The sequence below is a fragment of the Lepisosteus oculatus genome, unplaced genomic scaffold, assembly GCF_040954835.1.
Source record: "Lepisosteus oculatus isolate fLepOcu1 unplaced genomic scaffold, fLepOcu1.hap2 HAP2_SCAFFOLD_45, whole genome shotgun sequence".
NCBI lineage: Eukaryota > Metazoa > Chordata > Actinopteri > Semionotiformes > Lepisosteidae > Lepisosteus > Lepisosteus oculatus.
Window position 1 is genome coordinate 400,001 of NW_027167988.1, and position 18,535 is coordinate 418,535.

At 49.4% G+C, this 18,535-nt stretch overlaps 4 non-coding genes across 4 annotated transcripts; 1 reads left to right on the top strand and 3 right to left on the bottom strand.

Annotated features, from left to right (window-relative positions):
- Positions 1-349: 349 nt before the first annotated feature.
- LOC138229601 (5S ribosomal RNA) lies at positions 350-468 on the top strand. Its single transcript, XR_011186011.1, has one exon. It is a non-coding gene; the product is annotated as a 5S ribosomal RNA (ribosomal RNA).
- A 637-nt stretch (positions 469-1,105) lies between these two features.
- Positions 1,106-1,275, bottom strand: LOC138229413 (U1 spliceosomal RNA). The gene has a single exon (XR_011185830.1). It is a non-coding gene; the product is annotated as a U1 spliceosomal RNA (small nuclear RNA).
- A 5,913-nt stretch (positions 1,276-7,188) lies between these two features.
- Positions 7,189-7,346, bottom strand: LOC138229424 (U1 spliceosomal RNA). The gene has a single exon (XR_011185841.1). It is a non-coding gene; the product is annotated as a U1 spliceosomal RNA (small nuclear RNA).
- A 5,931-nt stretch (positions 7,347-13,277) lies between these two features.
- LOC138229396 (U1 spliceosomal RNA) lies at positions 13,278-13,441 on the bottom strand. The gene has a single exon (XR_011185816.1). It is a non-coding gene; the product is annotated as a U1 spliceosomal RNA (small nuclear RNA).
- Between the last annotated feature and the right edge of the window lie 5,094 nt (positions 13,442-18,535).

Genomic DNA, 18,535 nt, shown 5'->3' on the forward strand with positions numbered 1-18,535 from the left:
CAAGAGGGCGGAGGCGCCGCGCGCCCGGCCGACGTGTTGGACCGGTGCGCTTTACGTGCTGAAATAAACACGCGAAAGCCCCGAAATGTTTCCAGAGTGCTGTGCACTGGAGGTTTTTTGTCTGGTGAAGACTTGCCTGGTGCTCCTCCGTGCAGATTGTTTGTCCTCCTCCAGTGCGGGACGAGCCAACACAAGGGAGCGCATTCGCCAACATCCAGGCACGCAATGCGATTTGGAAAGCAGCTCCTTTCCAAAGAGTTGCACACGAACGATCCTTCAGTCCCGCTCGGGGGGCACGGAACCCCCGCCACACACAGCTTCAAGTAGCGAGTCAGGCGCCAGGGCTTTCGCTTACGGCCACACCACCCTGAACACACCCGATCTCGTCTGATCTCGGAAGCTAAGCAGTGTGGGGCCTGGTTAGTACTTGGATGGGAGACTGCCTGGGAATACCAGGTGCTGTAAGCTTTTGCTCTCCCGGCCAGCAGGGGTCGCCGTTGGTGCCGTAGGCTTTGGGAGGAAAACCTGCAGGATGGAAAGGTGATCTATAGCCTCATCTCTAGAGATGTTTTGTTGCTGTGGCATGTGTGTGACCCATATTCAAAAAAAAAAAACCCGTTTGTAAAACGAATATCGAAGCTGCCTCTAAATCTGCAAATGAAGATGAGTCGATAAACCACTCGTTTTTCGTATAACTAGACATATATTCATTTGTTACCGATTTCATTCATTGAGCACGGATACAATAGAGGTACAGCCATTCACTGTTTGACATGTCTGCACTGGTACAGAACCGAGCAATCAGAAAACGGGTGAAACTGTCTTTAGACTCAGCATACAGTACCGAGGCCCCCCATGACCAAATAAAGGCTAACCTCGATAATCAGCCTAAAGAACACAGACTACATCAAAACGACTGACTTTGAAAAGGGAATGAATGTCCGGAAGGAGTAGTGGAACTAGCTTGAGATGCTTCTCCGGACCCCTAACTAAAAGCCAGCGAGAACCAGCAGCGGCGTCCACTCCTGTCGAACCGGGATCCTTCCGCAGCCACGCAGCTCGTGGTGTCCTAACCCTCCCGTATCTGATTTTGGACCAAGCACATCAGGGGAGAGCGCGAACGCAGTCCCCCACTACCAGAAATTATGCAGTCGAGATTCCCACATTTGGGGAATTCGCAGGGGTCAGCACAGCCGGAGTGCAATGGCCGAGCCTCGCCCTGGGTGAACCGATTTCGATTTTTAAGAACTTTATTTTCTTTTCACAAAAAAATACAGGAAATCACAAATCAGAAAGCTTTACATTAATATACATACTTAAAACAGTATATATGATCACATCTCATTACATTTTGACACGGTAACAGTTACATAGCAACAATTTTCTTTTTTTCTGGTGCAAATCACATTCTTTATTTAAACATGATAATGTTTTTCACAGTTTCTTGAGATACTGTCCAATGCTCTCTATTTCCCACAGATTTTCTGCTTCCTCCCTCCCTTCTCTCCACAGATCTCTGAGGTAATAGTTCTCTCGGGTGATGAACAGGGCCAGGCTACCTGCTGCCTTGACTGGGACCTCGATGCCTTTGAACAGCCCCATGTTCCTCACTCTCCACAGGGCGTCTTTCCCACTGTTCACCACGGCCCAGATCCTGTCAAACACGTCAGGGGGAAGTTTGACAGGAGAGATGCCGTATATGATGAAAGCAGCGGTCAGGGTAAATTGGGGCGAGAGAGCCTGCAACCAATCTTCAAACTGTGTCCAGAAGGCCTTAGCAAAAAAGCAGGACCACAGGAGATGGGTCACAGTCTCCTCCTCGCCGCAGCCCACCCTAACGCAGCGAGGGCTGGGGGTGAGGCCCCTACGGTACAAGAAAGTTCGTACCGGTAAGCACTGGTGGACGACACTCCAGGCTAAATCTCTGTGAATGTTGCACAGAAATTTAGAGGATGTGTGTTTCCACACCTTCCTTGTTTGGGCTGATGTTAAAATGCCCACAGGGGTCTGCCTATTGTTCTGGGGTGCTACGAAATCTTCCAGTTTTTGGACGCTGACATCTCGGAGGGGAATATGGCCAATTGGGTGAGATCTTAGAAAACTTTTAACTGTCCCATAAATTGCAGGGCATGTGTCAGAGAGTGGGACGTCCAGCTTGGGTCTGACACCCCACACTCTGAACACCTCCCTACCTACCCAGAGCCTGGAAAAATAAGTCCAGGTACGCGCTGCAGGTGCTGTTGCAAAGCCTCTCAGCACAGAGGCCAGGAAAATGCACAGCAGCTTCGTAGCAATATCTGGGACAGACTTCCCCCCTGAGGGTAGCGGCCTGTACATTATTTCCCTTCTGAGTCTTTCCTGCTTCCCACCCCATAGAAATTGAAACATCAATCTCCTCAGCACCGCCGCAACACGGTGTGGGATTGGGAAGGTAGAAGCCAGAAAATTCAAGACAGGCAAGAGCTCGGCTTTGATGACCAGCACCTTCCCTGTCATGGTGAGGTCTCGGTCCTTCCATTGCATCAGTTTTTTGTTTAAGATTGGCAATTTGTTCTGCCAATTTACTGTTCCCATCTCTTCTCCAAAATACACCCCCAGGACCTTAATTCTCTTCTCTTGCAGCCTGAGATCATGTCCTTCTTTTGGCTCCCTCCAGTTCTGATAAAAAATCTCACTCTTAGATGTGTTAATTTTTGCGGAGGAAGCCAAAGAGAACCGATCACAGCACTGCAGAGCTCTGCTAATTGAGGCATTGTCAGAGAGGAGCAGGGTGACGTCATCCATGTATAGAGATGTCTTTACCTCTCCTCCCCCACTTCCAGGCACTGGTATCCCATTAATGGCCTGATCCTGGCGCAAGGCACAGGCTAAGGGCTCCATAGCCAAAATGAATAACAAGGGGGATAATGGGCAGCCCTGCCTCACCCCTGAACAGACTTCAAAGGTGCGTGATCTATTGCCATTAACCATGACTCTGCTGTTGCTACCTGTGTACAGCAGGTTAATCCACTTTCTCATGATGGGGCCAAACTTCATGTGCTCAAGTACCGATGTTAAGTACTGCCGGTTTAGGCGGTCAAAGGCCTTTTCTAGGTCTACACCTAAAATGCACAGAGGGAGGGAGCGATCCTCAGAGTACAGACAGACATCCCTCAACAAGGCCAGGTTGTCGCTCATCAGGCGTCCTGCTATCCCACAAGTCTGTTCTTTCCCTACCAGTGAGGCCACTACATTTTGTAGGCGCAGGAAAAGGGCTTTGGACAGGATCTTAGTGTCCACGCCTAACAGGCTGAGGGGTCTCCAGTTCTTTATGTCATTTTTTGCTCCTTTCTTAAACAAGAGAGAGATAGTGCCTTCTCTTAAGGAGTCAGGCAGCAATTCTGTCTTGTAGCTTTCCTCGAATAGGAGCAGTAGCGGATCCTGAAGCAGATCCCAAAAGGTGCAATAAAATTCTTTAGGGAGCCCGTCAGCACCCGGAGTTTTCCCCTTCTGTAAGCTCTCCATAGCCTGTCTCAGCTCTTCTACTGTCAAATCCCTCTCAAGTACTTCCCTATCTTCTTCACTCAAAATGTTTTCTAGCTTTGAGGTAAAAAAATGAATATCTTCATCCTTTACCTCTGTAGAGCTGTACAGTCTTGAGTAGAAGGCCTCGGTGCAGGAGAGGATAGCACTCGGCTCTGTTCTCTCTCGTCCCTCCTCATCAACTACACTTTCCATGACAGTCTTGGAGCCTACCACTTTCCTGAAAAAGAAGCGAGTACACTTCTCATTTTCTTCCAAGAACTGCACTCTGCTTCTTAACAGCACTCCTCGACTACTTTCTTCGGCTATGCTCCGGATGTCCTTTTTTAAAAGGGCGATATCCTCGAGCACATCGAAGCCACTGTGCAGCATCGTGTAGAGACGCTGCAGCTGCCTCTGTTTCCTGGCTAGCACTCCTCTCCGTCTGGCAGCAGCCTTCCTTCCCTCAGCCATGAAAAAGGCCTTTGTCCTCACCTTCACCTCCTCCCACCACTCTCCTACTGACCCGTACAGACACTGCAAGGACAGCCACTGTGATAGTTTCTCCTTGTAGCGGGATACTACCCCCTCGTTCTCTAGCAGCTTTGTGTTGAGTTTCCAGAGGCCTGGGCCAAAGACAGTCCCGCCCTGGAGTTCCACTCTACACCCTAAAGCCTGATGATCTGAGAAGAAGACAGGCTGAAGAGTGACCCCAACAACTTTCACTCTCTCTGAGACAAAGCAATAGTCAATTCTGGAGCTGCTATTCCTCCCTGACCATGTATATCCTGCTGTTGTGGGATATATACATCTATATGTGTCTGAGAGTTTAAAGTCTTGAACTAAGTTTTGCAGGGCCAGTGAGCTGGAATCCAATTTTATCGGCGAGCTAGACTGCCTGTCTGTGTGCTCTAAGATACAATTAAAATCCCCTCCCACTATCACGTCTGTGCTGCATAACAATAGGGGGGAGAGTGCCTTGAGTAGCTCCACCCTTCCTCCTACGTCAGTAGGGCAATACACATTGATTAGCCGCAGGTTAACGGTCCCCCATTCCACATCCACACACAGCAACCTGCCATCTATGACCCTCTGAATACTTTTCAATTTGAATGCCCATCCTTTGAAAAGAATGGCCACGCCAGAGGCTCTGTTGTTATTGTCCCCTGACCAAACAGAAGGCCCTTTATCCCACCTATCTTCAAAACTTTTATACCTCTCTTGATAGGCTAAAGCACACTCCTGCAACATCAACACATCTCCCTCTCTCTGCTGGAGGTAATCAAAGACAGACTGGCATTTAACTCTGTCATTGATACCTCTTGTGTTAAGAGAAATTATGTTAAGAGCCATATTACATAAGAAAGTGGAACCAGTCTTTACAAAACACATTTCTCTTCGGTCTCACCTGTTACCTTTTTCTTTTTCTTTTTCTTCTTACCAATTTCCTGCCAGCCATCCTCTGAATGAGCCTTCATCAGGGTGGCAGCAGTAAAAGCGTTCACAGAGTCCATTTCAAGGAAGGGGGTAGAGGGAGGGGTGGAGGGGTTCCAGCTGTCCCCATCGCCATGCTCTCCTTCCTCCTCGCTCGGGGAGAAAACAGAGTCATTTTTCCTTTTCCTCAAGTCCAGCTCCTGGGAGCACTGAGGGGAAAGGGGTGCAGCCGATGCACCAGTCTCCTCTTCCCCCTCACCCACCAGCTGCTGCAGATCCTCCGTGATGGACTGGATGGAGGAGAGGAGGGCATCTGTAGCACTTGCAGAGTCTGAGAAAAGCAGCTCCGCTGAATCCTGGGTATCGTCGCTGGACCCGCTCCACCGGGGGGCCCCACACTGGCCCTCGTTCTGAGGAGCAGGAGTGGGGGAGGGGTCCTCGCTGTTCTCTGGGGTTTTCAAACCCTCGTGCTTGTCTGGTGCAGTCTGCGGTTGTGGGAGCGTAGTGGATTTCTCTTCCACCGGCCCCGGAGCCACAGCAGGACTTATCCTGGCTGGAGGCTGAGAGTCTTTGTCCAACAAGGGTTCTTTGTTTGACTTGTTGTTTGCTTTGGATTTTCGGGCCGGTTTGGCTGAAACAAGCACTGCCTCATCCTTTCTCATTTTGAGTTTATTGGCGTAGGCGTGAGGGCAGTTCTTAAAAACGTGTCCTTCCGAGCCACATAAATTGCACTTTGGCAGCATTGAACAGTCAGAGGCTAAATGTCCCTGTTTGCCACAGGTCTTGCAGCATTTCACAGTGCAGGACGATGCCAGGTGTCCCACAGCACCACAGCGCCGACACACCTTTGGTTGTCCCACATAAAACACATAGCCATTGCAGGCGCCCAGCCGGATTGTAGAGGGCAGGTGCCTTAAGCCTCCATTTACGCTGTCCGGTAGCAAGCGAACCTCGAATTTCCTTGCTCCTGTTTTTATACCATCAACATCTCTAACCTCAGTTCCATGGTGGACGGTGCAGTACTGGTTAAGCCAGGTGTGAATGTCCTCCGTCTTTGCCAGTTCCGAGAACATAACAACATGCACCGTTTTCCTCTCTCTCTGTGTCAGAGGCTGCAAGTTGATCTTCTCAAGTGCAGGAACTTTGCCTCTTTTTGCCTCAAACACATCCACGCATTGTTCAAACAGAGGATAGGTAGCAAATACAACCTCAAATGCTTTCTGACCTGGGAGAGCGAAGATGAAATCCAAGTGCCGAGGTTCAAAGCCAAGTTCCTTCTGTAACACTTTTCTGCTGAACTGCATACGATCCATGAAGAGGTCATCCAAGAGCTCAAAACGTACAGCATTCTTACGGGATCCAAAGGTTGCCATTTCAAAAACCGCAAATCGAACACTGCTTCCAACAAAAGAAAAACAATCCAACTACTCCACCTACAGGCTGATCAAGGTATCTCCCCTGCCAGGTAAGTATGAGTTAAACAGGCCCCTGCAAGCGGCCCGCACCCACAGCACAAATCGCGCAGCATAGGCCACCTCCTCGCCCCGCACGCCACCGCCTCCTGCTGGGCTCACTCTTTCACACACTCACACGCCACACTAACACTCAAAAGTGTGGGCAAAACGAGAAAATGAGCGCGCCGTTTCCTACACATCTGCAGTCGCCGTTGCGCATTCGCAGCATGTCCCAGGATGCAATTCGGCCTCATTTGCATAACTCCAGACCGGCAGATCGCCACGCAAGCTCGCGACGTGCGCCTGCCACACACCGAACAAACCTTATCGAAGCTGCCTCTAAATCTGCAAATGAAGATGAGTCGATAAACCACTCGTTTTTCGTATAACTAGACATATATTCATTTGTTACCGATTTCATTCATTGAGCACGGATACAATAGAGGTACAGCCATTCACTGTTTGACATGTCTGCACTGGTACAGAACCGAGCAATCAGAAAACGGGTGAAACTGTCTTTAGACTCAGCATACAGTACCGAGGCCCCCCATGACCAAATAAAGGCTAACCTCGATAATCAGCCTAAAGAACACAGACTACATCAAAACGACTGACTTTGAAAAGGGAATGAATGTCCGGAAGGAGTAGTGGAACTAGCTTGAGATGCTTCTCCGGACCCCTAACTAAAAGCCAGCGAGAACCAGCAGCGGCGTCCACTCCTGTCGAACCGGGATCCTTCCGCAGCCACGCAGCTCGTGGTGTCCTAACCCTCCCGTATCTGATTTTGGACCAAGCACATCAGGGGAGAGCGCGAACGCAGTCCCCCACTACCAGAAATTATGCAGTCGAGATTCCCACATTTGGGGAATTCGCAGAGGTCAGCACAGCCGGAGTGCAATGGCCGAGCCTCGCCCTGGGTGAACCGATTTCGATTTCGATTTTTAAGAACTTTATTTTCTTTTCACAAAAAAATACAGGAAATCACAAATCAGAAAGCTTTACATTAATATACATACTTAAAACAGTATATATGATCACATCTCATTACATTTTGACATGGTAACAGTTACATAGCAACAATTTTCTTTTTTTCTGGTGCAAATCACATTCTTTATTTAAACATGATAATGTTTTTCACAGTTTCTTGAGATGTTGACCTATGCTCTCTATTTCCCACAGATTTTCTGCTTCCTCCCTCCCTTCTCTCCACAGATCTCTGAGGTAATAGTTCTCTCGGGTGATGAACAGGGCCAGGCTACCTGCTGCCTTGACTGGGACCTCGATGCCTTTGAACAGCCCCATGTTCCTCACTCTCCACAGGGCGTCTTTCCCACTGTTCACCACGGCCCAGATCCTGTCAAACACGTCAGGAGGAAGCTTGACAGGAGAGATGCCGTATATGATGAAAGCAGCGGTCAGGGTAAATTGGGGCGAGAGAGCCTGCAACCAATCTTCAAACTGTGCCCAGAAGGCCTTAGCAAAAAAGCAGGACCACAGGAGGTGGGTCACAGTCTCCTCCTCGCCGCAGCCCACCCTAACGCAGCGAGGGCTGGGGGTGAGGCCCCTACGGTACAAGAAAGTTCGTACCGGTAAGCACTGGTGGACGACACTCCAGGCTAAATCTCTGTGAATGTTGCACAGAAATTTAGAGGATGTGTGTTTCCACACCTTCCTTGTTTGGGCTGATGTTAAAATGCCCACAGGGGTCTGCCTATTGTTCTGGGGTGCTACGAAATCTTCCAGTTTTTGGACGCTGATATCTCGGAGGGGAATATGGCCAATTGGGTGAGATCTTAGAAAACTTTTAACTGTCCCATAAATTGCAGGGCATGTGTCAGAGAGTGGGACGTCCAGCTTGGGTCTGACACCCCACACTCTGAACACCTCCCTACCTACCCAGAGCCTGGAAAAATAAGTCCAGGTACGCGCTGCAGGTGCTGTTGCAAAGCCTCTCAGCACAGAGGCCAGGAAAATGCACAGCAGCTTCGTAGCAATATCTGGGACAGACTTCCCCCCTGAGGGTAGCGGCCTGTACATTATTTCCCTTCTGAGTCTTTCCTGCTTCCCACCCCATAGAAATTGAAACATCAATCTCCTCAGCACCGCCGCAACACGGTGTGGGATTGGGAAGGTAGAAGCCAGAAAATTCAAGACAGGCAAGAGCTCGGCTTTGATGACCAGCACCTTCCCTGTCATGGTGAGGTCTCGGTCCTTCCATTGCATCAGTTTTTTGTTTAAGATTGGCAATTTGTTCTGCCAATTTACTGTTCCCATCTCTTCTCCAAAATACACCCCCAGGACCTTAATTCTCTTCTCTTGCAGCCTGAGATCATGTCCTTCTTTTGGCTCCCTCCAGTTCTGATAAAAAATCTCACTCTTAGATGTGTTAATTTTTGCGGAGGAAGCCAAAGAGAACCGATCACAGCACTGCAGAGCTCTGCTAATTGAGGCATTGTCAGAGAGGAGCAGGGTGACGTCATCCATGTATAGAGATGTCTTTACCTCTCCTCCCCCACTTCCAGGCACTGGTATCCCATTAATGGCCTGATCCTGGCGCAAGGCACAGGCTAAGGGCTCCATAGCCAAAACGAATAACAAGGGGGATAATGGGCAGCCCTGCCTCACCCCTGAACAGACTTCAAAGGTGCGTGATCTATTGCCATTAACCATGACTCTGCTGTTGCTACCTGTGTACAGCAGGTTAATCCACTTTCTCATGATGGGGCCAAACTTCATGTGCTCAAGTACCGATGTTAAGTACTGCCGGTTTAGGCGGTCAAAGGCCTTTTCTAGGTCTACACCTAAAATGCACAGAGGGAGGGAGCGATCCTCAGAGTACAGACAGACATCCCTCAACAAGGCCAGGTTGTCGCTCATCAGGCGTCCTGCTATCCCACAAGTCTGTTCTTTCCCTACCAGTGAGGCCACTACATTTTGTAGGCGCAGGAAAAGGGCTTTGGACAGGATCTTAGTGTCCACGCCTAACAGGCTGAGGGGTCTCCAGTTCTTTATGTCATTTTTTGCTCCTTTCTTAAACAAGAGAGAGATAGTGCCTTCTCTTAAGGAGTCAGGCAGCAATTCTGTCTTGTAGCTTTCCTCGAATAGGAGCAGTAGCGGATCCTGAAGCAGATCCCAAAAGGTGCAATAAAATTCTTTAGGGAGCCCGTCAGCACCCGGAGTTTTCCCCTTCTGTAAGCTCTCCATAGCCTGTCTCAGCTCTTCTACTGTCAAATCCCTCTCAAGTACTTCCCTATCTTCTTCACTCAAAATGTTTTCTAGCTTTGAGGTAAAAAAATGAATATCTTCATCCTTTACCTCTGTAGAGCTGTACAGTCTTGAGTAGAAGGCCTCGGTGCAGGAGAGGATAGCACTCGGCTCTGTTCTCTCTCGTCCCTCCTCATCAACTACACTTTCCATGACAGTCTTGGAGCCTACCACTTTCCTGAAAAAGAAGCGAGTACACTTCTCATTTTCTTCCAAGAACTGCACTCTGCTTCTTAACAGCACTCCTCGACTACTTTCTTCGGCTATGCTCCGGATGTCCTTTTTTAAAAGGGCGATATCCTCGAGCACATCGAAGCCACTGTGCAGCATCGTGTAGAGACGCTGCAGCTGCCTCTGTTTCCTGGCTAGCACTCCTCTCCGTCTGGCAGCAGCCTTCCTTCCCTCAGCCATGAAAAAGGCCTTTGTCCTCACCTTCACCTCCTCCCACCACTCTCCTACTGACCCGTACAGACACTGCAAGGACAGCCACTGTGATAGTTTCTCCTTGTAGCGGGATACTACCCCCTCGTTCTCTAGCAGCTTTGTGTTGAGTTTCCAGAGGCCTGGGCCAAAGACAGTCCCGCCCTGGAGTTCCACTCTACACCCTAAAGCCTGATGATCTGAGAAGAAGACAGGCTGAAGAGTGACCCCAACAACTTTCACTCTCTCTGAGACAAAGCAATAGTCAATTCTGGAGCTGCTATTCCTCCCTGACCATGTATATCCTGCTGTTGTGGGATATATACATCTATATGTGTCTGAGAGTTTAAAGTCTTGAACTAAGTTTTGCAGGGCCAGTGAGCTGGAATCCAATTTTATCGGCGAGCTAGACTGCCTGTCTGTGTGCTCTAAGATACAATTAAAATCCCCTCCCACTATCACGTCTGTGCTGCATAACAATAGGGGGGAGAGTGCCTTGAGTAGCTCCACCCTTCCTCCTACGTCAGTAGGGCAATACACATTGATTAGCCGCAGGTTAACGGTCCCCCATTCCACATCCACACACAGCAACCTGCCATCTATGACCCTCTGAATACTTTTCAATTTGAATGCCCATCCTTTGAAAAGAATGGCCACGCCAGAGGCTCTGTTGTTATTGTCCCCTGACCAAACAGAAGGCCCTTTATCCCACCTATCTTCAAAACTTTTATACCTCTCTTGATAGGCTAAAGCACACTCCTGCAACATCAACACATCTCCCTCTCTCTGCTGGAGGTAATCAAAGACAGACTGGCATTTAACTCTGTCATTGATACCTCTTGTGTTAAGAGAAATTATGTTAAGAGCCATATTACATAAGAAAGTGGAACCAGTCTTTACAAAACACATTTCTCTTCGGTCTCACCTGTTACCTTTTTCTTTTTCTTTTTCTTCTTACCAATTTCCTGCCAGCCATCCTCTGAATGAGCCTTCATCAGGGTGGCAGCAGTAAAAGCGTTCACAGAGTCCATTTCAAGGAAGGGGGTAGAGGGAGGGGTGGAGAGGTTCCAGCTGTCCCCATCGCCATGCTCTCCTTCCTCCTCGCTCGGGGAGAAAACAGAGTCATTTTTTCTTTTCCTCAAGTCCAGCTCCTGGGAGCACTGAGGGGAAAGGGGTGCAGCCGATGCACCAGTCTCCTCTTCCCCCTCACCCACCAGCTGCTGCAGATCCTCCGTGATGGACTGGATGGAGGAGAGGAGGGCATCTGTAGCACTTGCAGAGTCTGAGAAAAGCAGCTCCGCTGAATCCTGGGTATCCTCGCTGGACCCGCTCCACCGGGGGGCCCCACACTGGCCCTCGTTCTGAGGAGCAGGAGTGGGGGGGGGGTCCTCGCTGTTCTCGGGGGTTTTCAAACCCTCGTGCTTGTCTGGTGCAGTCTGCGGTTGTGGGGGCGTAGTGGATTTCTCTTCCACCAGCCCCGGAGCCACAGCAGGACTGATCCTGGCTGGAGGCTGAGAGTCTTTGTCCAACAAGGGTTCTTTGTTTGACTTGTTGTTTGCTTTGGATTTTCGGGCCGGTTTGGCTGAAACAAGCACTGCCTCATCCTTTCTCATTTTGAGTTTATTGGCGTAGGCGTGAGGGCAGTTCTTAAAAACGTGTCCTTCCGAGCCACATAAATTGCACTTTGGCAGCATTGAACAGTCAGAGGCTAAATGTCCCTGTTTGCCAGAGGTCTTGCAGCATTTCACAGTGCAGGACGATGCCAGGTGTCCCACAGCACCACAGCGCCGACACACCTTTGGTTGTCCCACATAAAACACATAGCCATTGCAGGCGCCCAGCCGGATTGTAGAGGGCAGGTGCCTTAAGCCTCCATTTACGCTGTCCGGTAGCAAGCGAACCTCGAATTTCCTTGCTCCTGTTTTTATACCATCAACATCTCTAACCTCAGTTCCATGGTGGACGGTGCAGTACTGGTTAAGCCAGGTGTGAATGTCCTCCGTCTTTGCCAGTTCCGAGAACATAACAACATGCACCGTTTTCCTCTCTCTCTGTGTCAGAGGCTGCAAGTTGATCTTCTCAAGTGCAGGAACTTTGCCTCTTTTTGCCTCAAACACATCCACGCATTGTTCAAACAGAGGATAGGTAGCAAATACAACCTCAAATGCTTTCTGACCTGGGAGAGCGAAGATGAAATCCAAGTGCCGAGGTTCAAAGCCAAGTTCCTTCTGTAACACTTTTCTGCTGAACTGCATACGATCCATGAAGAGGTCGTCCAAGAGCTCAAAACGTACAGCATTCTTACGGGATCCAAAGGTTGCCATTTCAAAAACCGCAAATCGAACACTGCTTCCAACAAAGGAAAAACAATCCAACTACTCCACCTACAGGCTGATCAAGGTATCTCCCCTGCCAGGTAAGTATGAGTTAAACAGGCCCCTGCAAGCGGCCCGCACCCACAGCACAAATCGCGCAGCCTAGGCCACCTCCTCGCCCCGCACGCCACCGCCTCCTGCTGGGCCCACTCTTTCACACACTCACACGCCACACTAACACTCAAAAGTGTGGGCAAAACGAGAAAACGAGCGCGCCGTTTCCTACACATCTGCAGTCGCCGTTGCGCATTCGCAGCATGTCCCAGGATGCAATTCGGCCTCATTTGCATAACTCCAGACCGGCAGATCGCCACGCAAGCTCGCGACGTGCGCCTGCCACACACCGAACAAACCTTATCGAAGCTGCCTCTAAATCTGCAAATGAAGATGAGTCGATAAACCACTCGTTTTTCGTATAACTAGATATATATTCATTTGTTACCGATTTCATTCATTGAGCACGGATACAATAGAGGTACAGCCATTCACTGTTTGACATGTCTGCACTGGTACAGAACCGAGCAATCAGAAAACGGGTGAAACTGTCTTTAGACTCAGCATACAGTACCGAGGCCCCCCATGACCAAATAAAGGCTAACCTCGATAATCAGCCTAAAGAACGCAGACTACAGCAAAACGACTGACTTTGAAAAGGGAATGAACGGCCGGAAGGAGTAGTGGAACTAGCTTGAGATGCTTTTCCGGACCCCTAACTAAAAGCCAGCGAGAACCAGCAGCGGCGTCCACTCCTGTCGAACCGGGATCCTTCCGCAGCCACGCAGCTCGTGGTGTCCTAACCCTCCCGTATCTGATTTTGGACCAAGCACATCAGGGGAGAGCGCGAACGCAGTCCCCCACTACCAGAAATTATCCAGTCGAGATTCCCACATTTGGGGAATTCGCAGGGGTCAGCACAGCCGGAGTGCAATGGCCGAGCCTCGCCCTGGGTGAACCTCCTTCATGATCAAGGTATCTCCCCTGCCAGGTAAGTATGAGTTAAACAGGCCCCTGCAAGCGGCCCGCACCCACAGCACAAATCGCGCAGCCTAGGCCACCGCCTCCTGCTGGGCCCACTCTTTCGCACACTCACACGCCACACTAACACTCAAAAGTGTGGGCAAAACGAGAAAACGAGCGCGCCGTTTCCTACACATCTGCAGTCGCGGTTGCGCATTCGCAGCATGTCCCGGGATGCAATTCGGCCTCATTTGCATAACTCCAGACCGGCAGATCGCCACGCAAGCTCGCGACGTGCGCCTGCCACACACCGAACAAACCTTTTCAGCAATTTCCAAAAAACGGGCCTGCTCGCCTGCCCACAAGGCTCCGTCTCTTACCTGCTCTCCAGAGCCTGCTGCCTTCTGTGCTTTTCTCTCGGCACCGCTGCAGTGCACACAACTCCTGCAGCGGGAGGGGGGGAGAAAGTTCCCGCGCTCCGCCGCAGGGAAGGCTCGCTCCGTGCGCACACGTCCTTTCGATGCCAGTCCAACAAGTGCACCGCATTAGCTGCGTCGGGGCTCCGGCGTGTCGCAACTCACCTCACCTCACCTCACCTCGCACTGCCCCCTCCTTGAATGTCTGGTGCTGGGCATGCCCCGCTCTCCTCCGCCTTATCTTATCGCGTGTGAGCACCGAGAACGGCCACAATGCCGGGGAATGGCACCTGTAAAGTGTTAATTGGGGCACAGGAACAGCCCGTCTCGTCTCGGGGGGGCCGGCTTCAGAGACAATACAGCAAACACAGCGGGGCGGGGGAAGAAGACGACACCACACATGCAGGTACATTCAGCTCCGGCGGGAACGAGACATTTGTCGGTCTTTTCAAGTGCTGAGAGCCGAGCAATCCTTCACTTGTATCGTTTCTCCCCGGTGATTAGATCTGGCCCTGCGACTCTCGACTGGGCTCACCCCCGGGGCAGCCCAGCAGGTGTGAGCCTGGCCGGCACCCGGATGGGAGATTCCCCCCCGGAAAAGCTCCGGTTGCTGCTGCTCCTGCAAGAGGTGTGACTGGGACCAGTAGGGAGCGCTTACCCTGCGGGCTGTGTGGCTCTCTTACACCCCAGCCTCCTGATGGCGACACTCTGCTGCACAAACAGGCGCCGTCCTTCGGGGGAGGCGTCAAACCGAGGTCCCGACCCTCCTTGGCCATTAGGAAACCCCAGGGCGTCCCTCTGGTGTTAGTGCTCCCCTTTACCCATCAGTCGGGGTCTCCTCCTAATCCCCGTCTCACCTGTAACAATCAATGACGAGGCCCCCCTGTCCGTGAGATTTAGTACTCGCGCAAGAGACCGGGGGCAGAGCGCGAACGCGGTCCCCCGCCCCCCCACAAATTGCGCGCTCCGGGTTCCCTCTCGGGGCCCTGCAACACAGCGGAAGGGCAGCGAGAAGGAGCCTCTTGCTCTGACGCCGCAAGGCCACAAGAGGGCGAACACCTGTCTTTATTTATCAAAAAATAAAAGGAATTTGCTAGGAATGCAAACGTTAGGTTGCGCTTCTTCATGCTGCATCATCGGCATGAGTGGAGCTTTTTAAACGTCTGTACTTACTGTGCCCCATAAGAAATCGTTTGTCCCCGTTCAAAAGAGATTGTGCGATGTCCTGCAGTGTTCGCAAAGCAAACCTTTGACAGTTTGAAAAGAGGAATTTATTCTGCTTCCTGTGCGTGCAGTAGTTACGAAGTTGAACGTCTTTACACGATTTGCTGCAGTTTTCAGTGGGCGGGCTTTGTCAGATGGCTTGGAAAACCGCACTGTGTTTCGGCTCGGGAAACATCATGAGAAGTGTCCTGCATGTTTTCTGTGTATAGCTGTCTTTTAACGCATACAGAATTCATTCAAAATCATTGATTTCTCCAATTAACAAGGGTCCCTTAAAGGATGAGTCAAAGTAACGTCTAATCGGATTAGTTTCCTTAGAGCTGGTTCAGAGTTTGCTCAAGAGTTTACCTTTCACAGATGCGCAAAGAAGAATGTTGGGGGTGCACGCTTCAAGGTGCCTTACAGCTGTAGGGAGTGATTCGAGACGATTCGTGGTGTGTGCTCGTTCCCATATACCGTACGCCCCGGGGTGCAGTGCTAGGATGACGTACAATACCGCTTGGGCACGTAACGGCGTTATATGCAAGTGCGGGACGTGAGGGTTTTCGTTTGTTCATTTTGTTTTGCTCTGCTTTGCTTTGTTTCGTGGTCAAGAGGCGTAAGGTAAGTCGTAATCCAGGGAGAACACTGGTGGCAAACAGTCCGAGGTGAGAGGCGAGGTCCAAAGTCGAAAAGGCAGAAGGGGAGTCCAATATCCAGAATAAACGAGGTAATGGAAAAACCGCCAGGTAGAGCTCTCAAGGAGTAGTCTCAATACCAGCGGGAAGCTGGTAAAAATAGCACTGCGTACCGCACGGTGGAGTGTGTGCAGGTGGGTTAACTCGTGCGGCAGCGTTTGTTAATAATCACCCACTGCTGGTGCTGATTAGATCGCTTAAGAGTTGGTCTTAACTGCCTGGCGGTCATGACAAGCTCCTCTTTAAGCTGTGGTTTAGTTTTGCAATCATGTGTTTCTAGAGCAGTTATTTATGGGGGTGGGTGGGTCTTTCACAGAGGCTCAGGACAAATCCCCCGCATGAAAGTCTACTGTGTGCGTTCAGACAGTCACAGGTCAAGAGCCAGGCAGGAGGACAATGGACAGAAGAGCCAACGAGCTAAAAATAAAAGAACGAATATGAAAAAGCCACCATCTTTTTCTTTTTGACATTTTCCGACATTCATGCAAGCCAAGACAAAGTTGCTCGTAGCTACTTGTGGATTCAAATACTCTATCGAGTGCTTTGATGAGTTTTTGCAATTTGATTTGTCGTCCTGTCAGCCTGTTTCTGTTTTTTTTTTTCAATCTAGTGATGGAAAGTAAGAGGGAAATGATGGAGCAATCAATAACCGCTCCGGAAAAATGGCAGAAAGAAATGGCCCGTCACTAAGGACATTTGTGAAGCAGAGGAGTGACATCACCACAAAGGCGACTTATTCTGCTGATCGTTTTGGTGAATAATGATTGAGGCGCGTTAAGAGAAAGGTAGCTGCGTCAGCATGCTTAGGCTGCAAAGGATAAAGCAAAGGTTTACTCCATGCTGAAAAGAGAAAAAAATTAGCACAACGTTTCGGCTGTGGAGCCTTCTGCGCCATCTTCTTTAGCGATGGTGATGATGTTTACATTGGAAAAACTGAGACACGCATACCAGAGGAGCTCGAACCACCAACCTTTCAGTTAACAGCCAAATGCACTAACCGATTGCTCCACAGAGACTGACAGCCTTTTGTGCTCCCTACATTTGCAGGTTTATGGTCAAAGAAAACAGTCGTTTGCGCTTCTTGTAGCCAGCAATATTTTTTCACTGACAACCAAGAAATTGATTTCATCTTTCACAAAATGTATGGATTTCTTCAAAAACAAGTTATTCCAGAAAGGAAATGAATTCTTGCATTAAACTGAACCAAGCTGTACATGTTTGTCTGAAATGATACATTTGGCACAACAAGACACGGAGAGAGGCACAGCTGGTATTCAGACCCAGGATCGCCTGCTTACTAGGCAGGCACTTTAAGCCACTAGGGAGCACCGCACTTTTACAGACACTTGGACACATCTGCGTTCGGTGTGCACTTAACCTGCTCTCTGAGCCCGTTGCCTCTTTCCCATTTAATAGCAGAACTGACGCCAAGAGAAATGATGAGAAATGGCATTTATCTGGCACTTCTCATGTCCAAGGAGCTCAATGCCCTTGACACCTCCCCAAGGCGACAGAGCTGTGCATTCTTTGGCGACAACATTTTTTCTTTTGTTTTATTTCTATACTTATTGATAGAAAAAAAACGATATGTCATGTACTGTAAGGGAAATGTCTCTTTTCATGGGGAAAGCTAGCACCAGCAAATGTTGTGTTCAGAAGAAGTGATTTAACATGACACGTGACCTAACATACCGGAGCAAAAGCTCACCCAGCAAGCCCTGCTTTACTTCTACAGGAGAGAAGTAGAGTCTGCAAGATGTTCAGCTGGGTAGCTATGTCAGCATGCCTCGGCTGCAAAGGAACAAGTAATAGGTTTATTGCATGCTGAAAAGAGAAGAAAGGAACCACAACGTTTCGGCCATGAGGTCTTCTCACACCTGAAGAAGCCTCACACCTGTAAAAGGTTCCATGGTTTCTTTCTTCTCTTTTCAACATGGAATACACCTATTGTCTGCAAGATGTGACAATTTCACGGTGTTTTGGAAGAAAACCTTTTTTCTTTGAATTCAAAATCAATCGGAATTTCAGCACGACACATCAACACTTTTTCTGTTTTAAGGAGATGATATTTTAAACCTGATAAAAATAGTAGGAAACACAAGTTTCTTGCTGTGAAAATTTAGATGGGGAAGTGTACTACTGGTAGCAGTGTAGAGCTCTCTGTGGTGGAGTGCAAGCGCATGTTCTATGGGCCAGTGGCGTAATGGATAATGCGTCTGATTTCGGATCAGAAGATTGTAGGGTCGAGTCCTGCCTGGCTCGTGAGGCTTTTAAACCTCTCAGGTTCCTCGGTAACAGGTTGCCGTCGTGTATATGAACTTTAGAAAAGCATTTGCCACAACCCGTAAATTAGCACGCAAGTGTGGGCTAGTTAACACAGAACTGTATGGAGATCATCTCCAGCTCCGAGCTCAATTGAAATCAGCTGAATTTGTGCTCAGTAGGGTTGGGAGGACTCAGCATTGCTATTGTTCTAATTGGCATGAACTGCAGGGGATCTGAATCAGAACATGTCAGTTAGTTCGATCATTGCGTCAATATGTAGGCCACGTTAATATAGAATTATTACTTTGTCTGTCTCGTCTTTGTATATAGCTGAATGTCCCTGACAATTTCATGTTAGTTTTTAAGAACGACATTGGTGCTAATATATACATATATAGCATATAAGGAACACGTAAAAGTTGAGTCCATGCTGAAAAGATAAGAAAACCGCCACAACGTTTCATCTTGGAATAAATCTTTACTTGTTGTTTTGCAGCCTACCCATTCTGACCTAACTCCTCCCTTGAAATTCCCTAACAGATAAGGGT